This window comes from Neofelis nebulosa, chromosome 12 (assembly GCF_028018385.1).
Source record: "Neofelis nebulosa isolate mNeoNeb1 chromosome 12, mNeoNeb1.pri, whole genome shotgun sequence".
NCBI classification, from domain to species: domain Eukaryota; kingdom Metazoa; phylum Chordata; class Mammalia; order Carnivora; family Felidae; genus Neofelis; species Neofelis nebulosa.
The window spans coordinates 61,125,172-61,138,754 of NC_080793.1; positions in this window are offsets into that span (position 1 = coordinate 61,125,172).

The following is a 13,583-nucleotide window of genomic DNA, read 5'->3' on the forward strand; positions in this document are numbered from 1 at the left end:
AGATAAAGAATTTCCACACAAACAAAATTTAGAAGAGTTTATCACCATTAAATCAGCCTAAAAAGAAATGTTAAAAGGACTTCTGTAAGTAGAAAAGGCCATAATTACATATAAGAATATTATGAATAAAAAGATGTAAAATATGACATCATATAGACAAACGTGGAGAGGGAGTCAAAAAGTATTTTTTTAATGTGTTCAAACTTAAATGATGGTCATCTTAATATAGACTGCTGTACACTTAGCATTATCTATATGAACCTCATAACTAAAAACCCAAACCCTACAATAGATAACACAAAAAATAAAGAGAAATAAGGCCAAACATAACACTACAGAAACTTCTCAATCACAAAAAGAGTAAGCAAAGAAGGGAAGAGAGGAAACCTACAAAAATAACCAGAAAACCTTTACTAAAATGACAATAAGTACATACCTATCAAAAATTACTTTAAATGAAAATAGTTCAAATGTTACAATCAAAAGACATAGGTTGGCAAAATTCATAAAAAAATCAAAACCCATTGGGGCGTCTGGGTGGCTCAGTCAGTTGAGCATCTGGCTTCAGCTCAAGTCATGATCTCACGGTTTGTGGGTTCGGGCCCCGAGTCGGGCTTTGTGCTGACAGCTCAGAGACTGGAACCTGCTTCGGATTCTGTGTTTCCTTCTCCCTCTGCATCTCCCCCACTTGTGCTCTGTCTCTGTCTCTCAAAAATAAATAAATGTAAAAAAAATTTTTTAAATTAAAAAAAATCAAAACCCATCTTTATACACTCTCTACAAGAGATTCACTTGAGACTTAAAGACATTCAAGAACTAGAAATGAAGAGATGGAAAAAACATTTATCATGCAAATGCAAGTGAAAAAAAAGCCAGGGTAGCTAGCTATACCACTATCAGACAAAATAGACATTAAAACAAAGACTGTAATAGGAGATAAACTTGGGTGCTACATAATGATAATGAAAACAATTACACAAGAGGATATAACAATTGTTAACATCTATGCACCCAATATGATAGCCCCTAAATACATAAAGCAAAATATTAATGGACATAAGGGAGAAATTGATGGCAATACAATAACAGGGGACTTTAACACTTAATGTACATCAATGGTAGATCATCCAGGCAGAAAATCAATAAGGAAATAGTGTCTTTGAAGGACAATTCAAACCAGATGGACATAACAAATATATATAGAACATCCCATCCCAAAAAACACAATACACATTCTTTTCTAGTGCATAAGAAACATTCTTCAGGGTAGATTGTATTTTAGGCCACAAAACAGGGCCCAACAAACTTAAGATTGAAATTATAACATGCATATTTTCCACCACAACAGTATGAAAGTGAAAGTGGAAATCAATCAAAAAAACAAAAAACAGAAAACAAAAAACAAGCAAAAAACCCTGGAAAAAACACAAATACATAGAGGCTAAACAACATGCTACTAAACAATGAATGGGTTAACAAAGAAGTCATATAAGAAATCAAAAAATGTATGGAAACTAATGCAAATGAAACACAATGGCCTAAAATCTTTGGGACTCAGGGAAAGTAGTTCTAAGAGGAGAAAATATATAACAATATAGACCTTCCTGAAGACATGAGAAAAAGCTAAAATAAACAATTTAATCTTACACCTAAAGAAACTAGAAAAAAAGAATAAAGCCCAAGGTTAGTAGAGAAAGGAAATAATAAAACCAAAGCAGAAATAAATGACATAAAGACTAAAAAAAAATTAAAAAAAAAATAGAAAAGATCAATGAAACCAAGAACTGATTCTTGGAAAAGATACATGAAATTGTTAAAACTTTAGCCAGATTAATCAGGAAAAAAAAAAAAAAGAGAAAGGACCCAAATAAACAAAATGATAAACAGTAGAAGAAATATAACAAGAGACACCACAGAAATACAATTATAAGAGACTACTACAAAAAATTACATGCCAACAAACTGGAGAACCAAGAAGAAATGATAAATTCCTATAAACATACAACCTTCCAAAACTAAGGAAGAAACAGAAAATCTGAACATACCAAAACCAGAACTTTTCCTTTAAGATCAGAAACAAGGATGTCCACTCTTGCCACTCCCACTTACCATAGTACTGGAAGTCCTAGCCTCAGCAATTACAGAAGAAAAAAATAAGAGGCATCCATATTGTTAAGGAAGAAGTTAAACTGTCACTATTTGCAGATGACATGATACTATACATAGAAAAGCCTGAAGACTCCACCAGCAAACTATTAGAAGTAATAAATGAATTCAGTAAAGTTGCAATATACAAAATTAATACCCAGAAACCAACATTTCTATACGCTAATAACAAAGGAGCAGAAAGAGGAATTAAGAAAATAATTCTATTTATAATTGCACAAATATATATAATACTTAATAAACTCAACCGAAGAAGTAAAGACCTATACTTTGAAAACTCTCATACATTAATGAAAGACATTAATGGTGACACAAACAAATGAAAACATTCCATGCGAATGAATTGGAAAAATTAATATTGTTAAAATGTCCATACTCCCCAAAGCAATCTACAGATTCAATGCAATAACTATCAAATTACCAACAACATTTTTCACAGAACTAGAACAAATATAGGTAAAATGTGTATGGAACCACAAAAACTGCAAAACCCAATGCAATCTTGAGAAAGAACAAAGCTGGAGGTATCATAATCTCAAAATTCAGGATATACTAAAAAAATATAGTATCAAAACAGTTCGGTACTGGCACAAAAATAGACACACAGTGGAACAGAATAGATATCCCTAAAATAAATCCACATTATATGGTCAGTTAGTCTACAACAATGGAGGCAAGAATATGCTATGAGGAAAAGACAGTTTCTTCAACAAATAGTGCTGGAAAAACTGAACAACTACATGCAAAAGAATGAAACTGGACCACTTTCTTACACCAAACACAAAATAAACCCAAAATGTATTAAAAACTTAAATGTAAGACCAGATTTCTTAAAACTCCTAGAAGAGAACATAGAAAGCAATTTCTTTTGACATCAACTTTAGCAACATTTTGCTAGATATGTCTCCTGAGGAAAGGGAAACAAAAGCAAAAATAAACTTTTGGGACTACATCAAAGTGACAAAATTTTACACAGCACAGGAAACCTTGAACAAAACAAAAAGGCAACCTTCTAAATGGGAGAAGATATTTGCAAATAATATATTTGAAAAGGCATTAATATCCAAAATATATAAAGAATGTCTACAACTCAACAGCAAAACACACCACACACACACACACACACACACACACACACTTCAATTAAAAATTGACAGAAGAGGGGTGCCTGGGTGACTCAATTGGTAGGTGTCGACTTCAGCCCAGGTCGGGTTCTCACAGTTCATGCAGTTGGGCCCTGCATCAGGCTTTACACTGTCAGGGTGAAGCCTGCTTTAGATCTCTCTCTCAAAAATAATAAACATTTTTAAAAATGGACAGAAGACCTGAACGTATATTTTCCCAAAGAGGGCAGATGTATATGAAAAGATGCTCAACATCACTGATCATCAGGGAAATGCAAATCAAAACCATTATAAAGTATTACTTCATACCAGTCAGAGTGGCTAGTATCAAAAACACAAGAAAAAACAAGTGTTGGTGAAGATGTGGATGAAAAGAAACTCATACACTGTTGGTGGAAATGCCACTCTGGAAAAATGGTATGGAGTTTTGTCAAATTTTTTTTTATTTTTTTAAAAAATTGAGTACCATGTGACTCAAATAATTCCAATACCAGGTATTAACACAAGGAATGAAAACTTTAATTTAAAAAGGTACTTGGACTCCTATATTTTTGCAGCATTATTTACAATAGCCAACATATGAAAGCAACCCAAGTTTTCATGGATTGGTAAATGGATAAAGAAGATGTGATATATAAATACAATGGAACTTTACGTAGCCATAAAAAAAGGATGAGATCTTGCCATTTGCAACAACATGGATAAACCCAGAAAGTCTTGTGCTAAATGAAATAAGTCAGAGAAAGACAAATATTATATAATTTCACTTTTATGTGTAACCCATAGAAACAGAATAAATGACTAAACAAATAGCACAATTAGACCTGTAAATACAGAAAACAAACTGATGGTTGTCAAAGGGAAGGGGACTGATCGGTTGGGCAAAATGAGTGAAGAGTAGTGAGAGATACAGGCTTCCAGTTATAGAATAAATAACTCAGGTAAGTCAAGGAAATAAAAGGTACAGAGTAGAGAATATAGTCAGTGGTATTGTAATAGCAGTGTATGGTGAGAGATGATACCTACACCTGTGGACCTAGCATAATGTACAGAGTTGTTGAATCACTATGTTATGCGCCTACAACTAATTTAACATTGAGTGTCATATAGTCAAACAAAACAATAAGTATTTCTTACTCAAAAATAATAAAAAAGAAAGTTTTGCCTTGTCATACTGAACATTGAACTTTGAGATTTGAATTTCTTTTAATTGAAAAATGTCTATCTTGTGCACAAACACCCTCTTTGCTAGCATTGCTGTGATACTTGAAAAATGGAGAGCATTTTAATAGATAAAATATAGGAAGAGGGAATTTTAGTGGAGGAAGTAAGTGAAGACAAAGTTTTGAAGGCCAGAATGTTGGATTAGCCCTTATAGCCAGAAGAGATGTGAAACCCTTTATCTGTCACCTCCCATTGCACTCTCACTTCATCATGAGGTCCTCAATCTCTCTGCCAATTCTTCCTCTATGTCTTCAACAGGCTAGTATATACATAGGCTCTTTTCCAGTTTACATATGGATAGTACTTTTAAAATTCTCTTTGTTTGTTAGCCTTTCCTGGGTTTTAAAAACCCAGGAAATATTTCTTAGGACTTTGTTCTCAAGTTCTCCCTCTCTCTAACCAAATCACTGGAAGGTATACAAAAATAAAAGGTTTGTGCAAGACAAATTTTCTGTAAGCTTTCAAAATAATGTCTCCCAAGAGAAATCAAATACATCAAGGAGATAACAAATTATGGTTAATTCTAAAAAAACAAAACAAAACAAAACAAAACAAAACAACAAAAAAAGACACTTTATTCAGAAGTGCACCTGTAATAGAAATCAAGTTTTTTAAATTTTAATGTTTATTTATTTTTGAGAGAGAGAGAGAGTTCTCGCAGGGAGGGGCAGAGAGAGAGGGAGGACAGAATCTGAAACAGGCTCCAGGTTCTGATCTGTCAGCACAGAGCCTGATGCGGGGCTTGAACTGGGGAATGGCAAGATCATGACCTGAGCTGAAGTCAGATGCTTAACCAACTGAGCCACCCAGGTGCCCCAGAAATCAAGTTTTTATGGTAAGATAGGGTCTGTAATAAAACTAGGAGCCTTTGACTATGAAAATTCCTCTGGGTAGACACACAGCCTACCTAGTGTTTTCCATCAAATGTCAGCTCTATTCTTTATGTTGGACATAGGACTTTTGTTTAACCTTCAAGGTTATTTTCACAACTATCATCGGGAGGCAGCCAAGGACTAGACAGCCCCAAGATTTCCCTCTCCTGCCTTGACCAGGAAGGCCCCCTGTATACATCTGTACCTGCCTTCATAGACGCAGAATGATAATGTGCAAATCCAGCACTGTAATAAATATAGCCTACTTGGCAATGGGGCTATAAATAGAGTATGTTAGAACCAAAGGTGCATTCATACTGCTTCTGTCAGAATAGACTAAGAAAGGAGGGTGTATTATTATAGCAGAAGCAAGTAAACGGGTTTTCTTTGCCAGTAAAAGCATAATATACTCAACATGCCTACTGGTGCTGGAGCATAAATCAACCATCAGTTCTGAGCAGCACATAAAGGGCTTTCCCTCATCACAATTACTGAATATGAAGAGTTCCCATAGACAGCTCATCATTGCAAAAAAGCAGTTAGTAATTTGGTCTTCTGTATTTTCTTGTGATGTTTGTAGTCGGTGGGTAGTATGGATGTAGATGTGACTCTACAGTGTTCAGCTGGTATGGCTGGGTGGAAAAGAGGGCATAGGTGAGCAGATCAGACACTGAGTAAATCAAAGCGGGACTTCTGAATACAAGGAAGATGTATCAGATGGCTCTAGGCAGCCACAATGAGTAGAGCTAAGAGGTCAGGGTAGACCAATAGATGAAAGAATTTTCTATAAATCAGAGTTGTCTAAAGAAGGACTAACCTTCACTGGAACGATTATAGCAGAAAGTGATTGGCCACTTGGTCAAAGAATTAGGTTGGTCACAGATGCTGGAAGGGGGGCTGAAGTAACACAGGTAGCCTGGATGTTCACTCATGGTTCCTTCCATCTTCATGTGCTCTAATAAATCAACTTCTCTCAGAATACAAATTAAGTCACAGTCCACATGGAAGAGCTCATTATTCATTCAGGAAAATATGTCCATTTTGTTCATAGTCCCAAATAAGTTCAGAGTTCCCTCATCTAGCCACCAGTCACTTCAGCTGCTCTTACCCTCAAGAATTTGGAATATTTTCATCTTTAAAATAAGATCAGAGTTGCCTCTGCTTGCATTATGAAAAGGGTTAAATTTGGGAAGATCTTTTGAATTATATATGCTCTTTTGAATGCACTAGGGATGCTTATTACATAAAGAAATCCTGTAAAAAATTAACCAGGATTTTAGGGGTCATTATTTTTATTTTCCATTTTTTGAGTCCATATTATGATCACCTATAGAGGCAGATGGACCCTCACCTAGGTTTGGTCCAGATGTCACAGCTGATGATGCAACCATATACCAAGAAGATGTGACAAAGTTTATTACTTACATAACTGAGGTCACTGGAGAGGAGGGCATTCCTCTCAAACAGGCCTGAAGTGGCTTGAGACAGCAAGAAAAGGAAATAAGCCTGGGTTTTTATTGTGCTTAGGGAATGGGTCTGGGGTGATAGTTCCCAATCTCATAAGGTAAAAGCTTGTGGTTTGAAATCTCCTGTTGGCACCAAAGGAAGGAATATCCAGAGTTTCTTATCTGTTTGTCCAGTTGTGAGGCACAAAGGCAAAAGGGTAGAAACTAAAGCTGTCAGAAATCAGACATCTAAAAATGGAGTCAAGGTTCTGATCTAGGATAGGCCTGAACTCACCTCCATGGACACACCAATTTTATAGCTTTTTATACATCAATTCCTCCTGAAGAACTGGGGATTGACTGAACAGTTTCTGTACAACAACAACAACAACAACAACAACAACAACAAAAAACAGAGAGAATGGCAAGAGAAACAGAGACATGATAATGAAGGAAACCCCCAACCCCAACACTATGAACTGCAGTGGGTGGGGAGGTATAGTACTGAGAAACCATGAGTGGATTCATCTACCCTAGGGCACAATGAAAAAAGCCACAATTTAAAACAGCAACTAGTTTATAAAAGATCCATCCCCAGAACTCTGCCAAGTTTTGGAAGAGCTGCTGGAACTCTCTCTGGGTCAAAGCAGCCAGCTAGTGCCACAGTTTGTACTTCCCCTCTACCTGAGAGGACAGATAGGAGCAGGTTCCAGATGCCATAGCCAGTTTGTCACCCCAAGGTCCCTAGCCCACACAAGCCCCAGATACAACTGGGATATAGAAGAAAAAACTGTGATTTAAAAAAGCAACTAACAAATAAAAAAAACAGCCTTGGAACTTTGCTAAATGGCAGGAGTGGGAGTGGCAATGATTGCTGGAAATCTCTCCAGTTGGAAGGGCTGGTGAAAACCTCAGTTTATGTCCCCCCTCCACCTTCATAATATGAAAAGGAACAGGGTCCCAGCACCTTAACCAACCTGTTGCTTCAGTGAGCCCAGGGCCATTAGCTCATACTACCCAAACTGTAACACTAAGGAGGCCTCAAGGCAGTACACACCAGGGCACCACTGGCCAGTGCACACTACAGCTACAGTCTTTGCAGCAAGACAATACAGGTACAAGCACCTCAGAACACTACAGGCCCACCGCACTTCCGCTTCAGACAGCTTCCTAGGGCATCCCCAATGAGGAGTGCTCTGGGACCTCCTGGCTGACACCTGCTTTTCCCCACCAGGGCACCTCTTACACTGAGCATCTCGGAATGCCCTGGCTTACACTCACTTTTGCTTCAGTTTTCCTGTCAGAGCACCCTTTGTATGGAGAGCCTTGGGACACTTTGGTTTACACCCACTCCACCTTCAGCTGTCCTGTCAGGGCAGTTTTTGCTCAGAGAGCCCGAGGATTACACCAGCCCATGCCCACTACTGCTTTAGCTGTCCTGCCAGGACACCTGTATGGAGAAACCTGGAACCACTTCTGCCCATGCCCACTTTAGCTACAGCTGTCCTGTCAGGGTGCCCCCTACACATAGCACCCCAGGATGTCCCTGCCACACCCTGTGCTACTCTGAAGCTTTGGCCTGTACACACTTCAGCTTCAGTCATCCCAGCAGGGCACTTTCTGTATGGAGAGCCTTAAGACCACACAGGTCCATCTGAGCTCCAGCCATCCTACCAGGGAGGCCCTAGCATAGCCCCCAACCCCCAATCTATGCCATCCATAGCTCCAGCCTACCGTGAAACGTCACCAAACACACAAGAGCTACACAAAGGACAACCATACACAAGATCATTCCTTTAAGTTTAGGAATAGTTTGAAGTAGTTGTTTCACTTATTTCATAGAAACAAACATATTAAGAAAAATTGGAAGACAGAGGAATATGCTCCAAAAAAAAAAAAAAAACACCTCAGAAAAGGAAATGAGATGGAGGTAAGCAATATGCCTGATAAAGAATTTAAAGTAATGATGATATATAAACCACATCTTCTTTATCCATTCTTCAGTTGGTGGGCATTTAGGCTCTTTCCATAAGTTGGCTATTGTTGAAAGTACTACTATAAACATTGGGGTACATGTGCCCCTATGAATCAGCGCTCCTGTATCCTTTGGAGAACTTCCTAGTAGTGCTACTGTTGGGTTATAGGGTAGTTCTATTTTTAATTTTTTGAGGAAACTCCACATTGTTTTCCAGAGTGGCTGCATAAGTTTGCATCCCCACCAACAGTGCAAGAGGATTCCCATTTCTCCACATCCTCACTATCATCTGTTTCCTGAGTTGTTAACTCTGACTGGTGTGAGGTGGTATCTAAGTGTGGTTTTGATTTGTATTTCCCTGATGATATGTGAGGAATACTACTTGGCAGTGAGAAAGAATGAAATGCTGCCATTTGCAGTAACATGGATGGAACTGAAGGGTAGTATGCTAAGTGAAACAAGTCAGTCAGAGAAAAACAGATATCATATGTTTTCACTCATATGTAGAACTTGAGAAAGAACAGGAGACCATGGGGGAAGGGAAGGGGAAAAATAGTTATAAACAGAGAGGGAGGGAGACAAACCTTAAGAGACTCTTAAATACAGAGAACAAACAGGGTTGATGGCAGGGCAGGGGAGGGGAAAATGGGTGTTGGGCACTGAGGAGAGCACTTTTTGGAATGAGCACTGGGTGTTGTATATAAGCGACGAATCACAGGAATCTACCCCCAAAACTAAGAACACTCTGTACTGTATGTTAGCCAACTTGACAATAAATTATATTAAGAAAATAAAATGAAATATAGATTATAAAAAAATAAAGTAATGATGATAAAGGTGCTCTGATGTTGGAAAGAAAAGTGGATGTAGTCAGTGAGACATTGAACTGAGAAATGGAAACTATAAAAAACTCTATATAGTATGAAGAATACAATAACTTAAACGAAAAAAATACACTAGGTGGAATCAATGGTAGATTAATGGATGCAGAAAATGGATTAGTGATCCAGAAGACAGAGGAATGGAAAGGACACAAGCTGAATAGCAAAAAGTAAACTGAATTTTTAAAATGAGGGTAAGTTAAGGGATGTCTTGGACAACATCGAGCAAACAAGCATTCATATTAGAGGGATCCCACAAGGAGAAGAGAGAGAAAGAGGCGGAAAACTTATCTGAAGAAATAATAGCTGAAAATTTCCTTAACCTAAGGAACAAAATAAACATCCAGTTTTGGGAAACACAGAGAGTTCTAAACACAATGGACCCGCCCTCTCCAAATCAACACCATGAAACATAATAATTAAAATGTCAAAAGTTAAAGGTAAAGAGAAAATTTAAAAGCAGCAAGAGAGGAACAAAAAGTTATGTACAAGGAAACTCCATAAAGTTTTCAGCTGATTTCTCAGGAGAAACTTTTCAGGCCGGAAGGGACAGGCGTGATATATTAAAAGTGTTGAAAGGAAAAACCTGTAACCAAGAATATTCTATCCAGCAATATTATCATTCAGAATTGAAGAAAAGATAAAGAACTTCCCACACAAAGTTGAAGGAATTTATCACCACTAAATGGACCTAATAATAAATGTTAAGGGGACCTCTTTAAATGGGAAAAAGGTCATAATTAACATGAGAAAATTATGAATGAACAAAAAGTTGCTGTGGAGAGACTTGTGGAGAAAAAGGAACTCTGTTGCACTGTTGGTGGGAATGCAAACTGGTGCAACCACTGTGGAAAACAGTATGGAGTTTCCTTAAAAAAAATTAAAATATGACTACCCTATGATCCAGTAACTGTGCTATTGAGTATTTACCCAAAAAATAGAAAAACACTAATTCAAAAGGATACATGTACCCCTATGTTTATAGCAGCGTTATTTACAATAGCCAAATGAAGCAGCCCGCATCCATCAACAGATAAATGAATAAAGAAGATGTGAGGGGCACCTGGGTGGCTCAGTCGTTGGGTGTCCGACTTCGGCTCAGGTCATGATCTCACAGTCTGTGAGTTCAAGCCCCGCGTCGGGCTCTGTGCTGACAGCTCAGAGCCTGGAGCCTGCTTTGGATTCTGTGTCTCCCTCTCTCTCTGCTCCTCCCCTGCTCAGGCTCTGTCTCTCTGTCTCAAAAATAAATAAAAACATTAAAAAATTTTTAAAAAAAGATGTGAGATTATCTACCCATCTGTCTATCTATCTATCTATCTATGATGGAATATTATTCAGCCATAAAAAGAATAAAATCTTGCCATTTGTAATGACATGGATGGAGGTAAGGTTTAATGCTAAGTCAAATAAATCCGTCAGAGAAAGACAAATACTATATAGTTTCACTTATATGTGGAATTTAAGAAATAAAACAAATGAACAAAGGAAAAAAAGAGAGAGAGAGAGAAGACAAGAAACAGACTCTTAACTATTGAGAACAAATTGGTGGTTACCAAAGGGGAGGTAGATGGGCAGATAGGGGAAATTGATGATGGGATTAAGGAATACACTTACTGTGATGAGGATTGGGTGATGTATGAAATTGTTGAATCGCTATATTGTACACTTGAAACTAATATAACACTGTATGTTAACTATACTGTAATCAAAATTAAAAAAGAGCTTCTAACATCTACAAAAAATTAATTAAAGTCATCTTAAAATAATACAACCAAAAAGAAAATTATGAATAAAATGATGTCAAATGTGACAGTACGTATGCTAAATGTGGAAGAGAAAATTTAAAACAAAAGTGTTTTTTTTTTCAGAATTGAACTTAAATGACAATCAACTTAATATAGATTGCTCTGTACTTCGAAGGATATATATGAACTTCATGGTAACCACAAACCCAAAACCTATTATAGATACACAAAAAATAAAGAGAAAGAAAATCAAACATAACATTACAAAAAACACTCAATCACAAAAAAAGAGAGCAAATAAAGAAGGAAACAGAGAACTATAAAAATTACCAGAAAACAATTAACAAAATGGCAGTAAATACATATTATCAAAAATTACTCTAAATGTAAACGATCAAAATGTTAAAATAAAAACATACAGTGTAATGAATAAAAAAAAGACCATTTTTATACTGCCTACAAGAAGTGCATTTCAGATCTAAAAGCATATACAGGCTACAAGTAGAAGGATGAAAGTGACATTCCATTCAAATAGAAGTAAAAAAAAAAAAGCTGGGGAAGCAATACTTAACAGATAAAGCAGACTTTAAAACAAAGACTGTAGCAAGGGACAAAGAAGGATATTATATAAGGATAAAATGAACAATCTAACAAGAGAATGTAACAATTGTAAATATCTATGCACCCAAGATGGGAGCTCCTAAATACATAAAGCACATACTAACAGACATCAAGGAAGAAATTGATGATAATACAATAATAGTAGGTGACATTAAAACTCCACTTACATCAATGGATAGGGCATCCAGGCAGAAAATCAATAAGGAAACAATGTCTTCAGACAACACATTAGACCAGATGGACATAACATATTTGCAGAACATTAAATCCAAAAACAAAAGAATACATATTTGTTTCAAACACACATGGAACATTCTCCAGGATAGATCACATGTTAGGCCACAAAACAAGTCTCAGAAGTTTAAGAAGACTGAAATAATATCAAGCATCTCTTCTGATCTCAAGTGTATGAAACTAGAAATCAATTACAAAAAGAAAAAAAAAAGGAGTGAGGGGAAAGAACCCCAGAAACACATAGAGGCTAAACAACACATTTCCACACAACCAATGGGTTAACAAAGAAACCAAAGGAGAAATAAAAAAAAAAAAAAATCCATGGAGACAAATGTAAATGAAAACAGCATGGTCCAAAATCTTTGGGACTCAGGGAGAACAGTTCTAAGAAGAAAGCAATATAGGCCTACTTTAATAAACAAAACAAAGCTTGAATAGTCATCAAAACAGCATGGTACTGGCACAAAAGTAGACATATAGATCAGTGGAACAGAATAGAGATCCCAGAAATAATCCCACATTTATACGGTCAGTTAGTCTCTAACAAAGGAGGAAAGAATATACAGTGGGGAATACAGTCTCTTCAATAAATGGTGTTGGGAAAACAAGACAGCAATATGCAAAAGAATGAAGTTGAATCACTTCTTACACCATACACGGAATAAATTCAAAACGGATGAAAACCTCCACTGTATATATATACCACATCTTCCTTATCCATTCATCTATCGATGGACATTTGGGCTCTTTCCCTACTTTGGCTATTGTTGATAGTGCTGCTATAAACATGGGGGTGCATGTGTCCCTTTGAAACAGCACACCTGTATTACTCGGCAATCAAAAAGAATGAGATCTTGCCATTTGCAATTATGTGGATGAAACTGGAGGCTATTATGCTAAGTCAAATTAGTCAGTCAGAGAAAGACAAAAATCATATGACTTCACTCATATGAGGACTTTGAGAGACAAAACAGATGAACATAAAGGAAGGGAAACAAAAATAATACAAAAACAGGGAGGGGACAAAACAGAAGAGACTCGTAAATATGGAGAACAAACTGAGGGTTACTTGGAGGGGTTGTGGGAGGGGGGATGGGCTAAATGGGTAAAGGGCATTAAGGAATCTACTCCTGAAATGATTGTTTCACTATATGCTAACTAATTTGGGTGTAAATTAAAAAATAAATAAATAAATAAATAAAATTAAAAAAAAAAGGATGAAAACCTAAATGTGAAATCTGAAACCATAACACTCCTAGAAGAGAACATAGGAAACAATTTCTTTGATATTAGTTA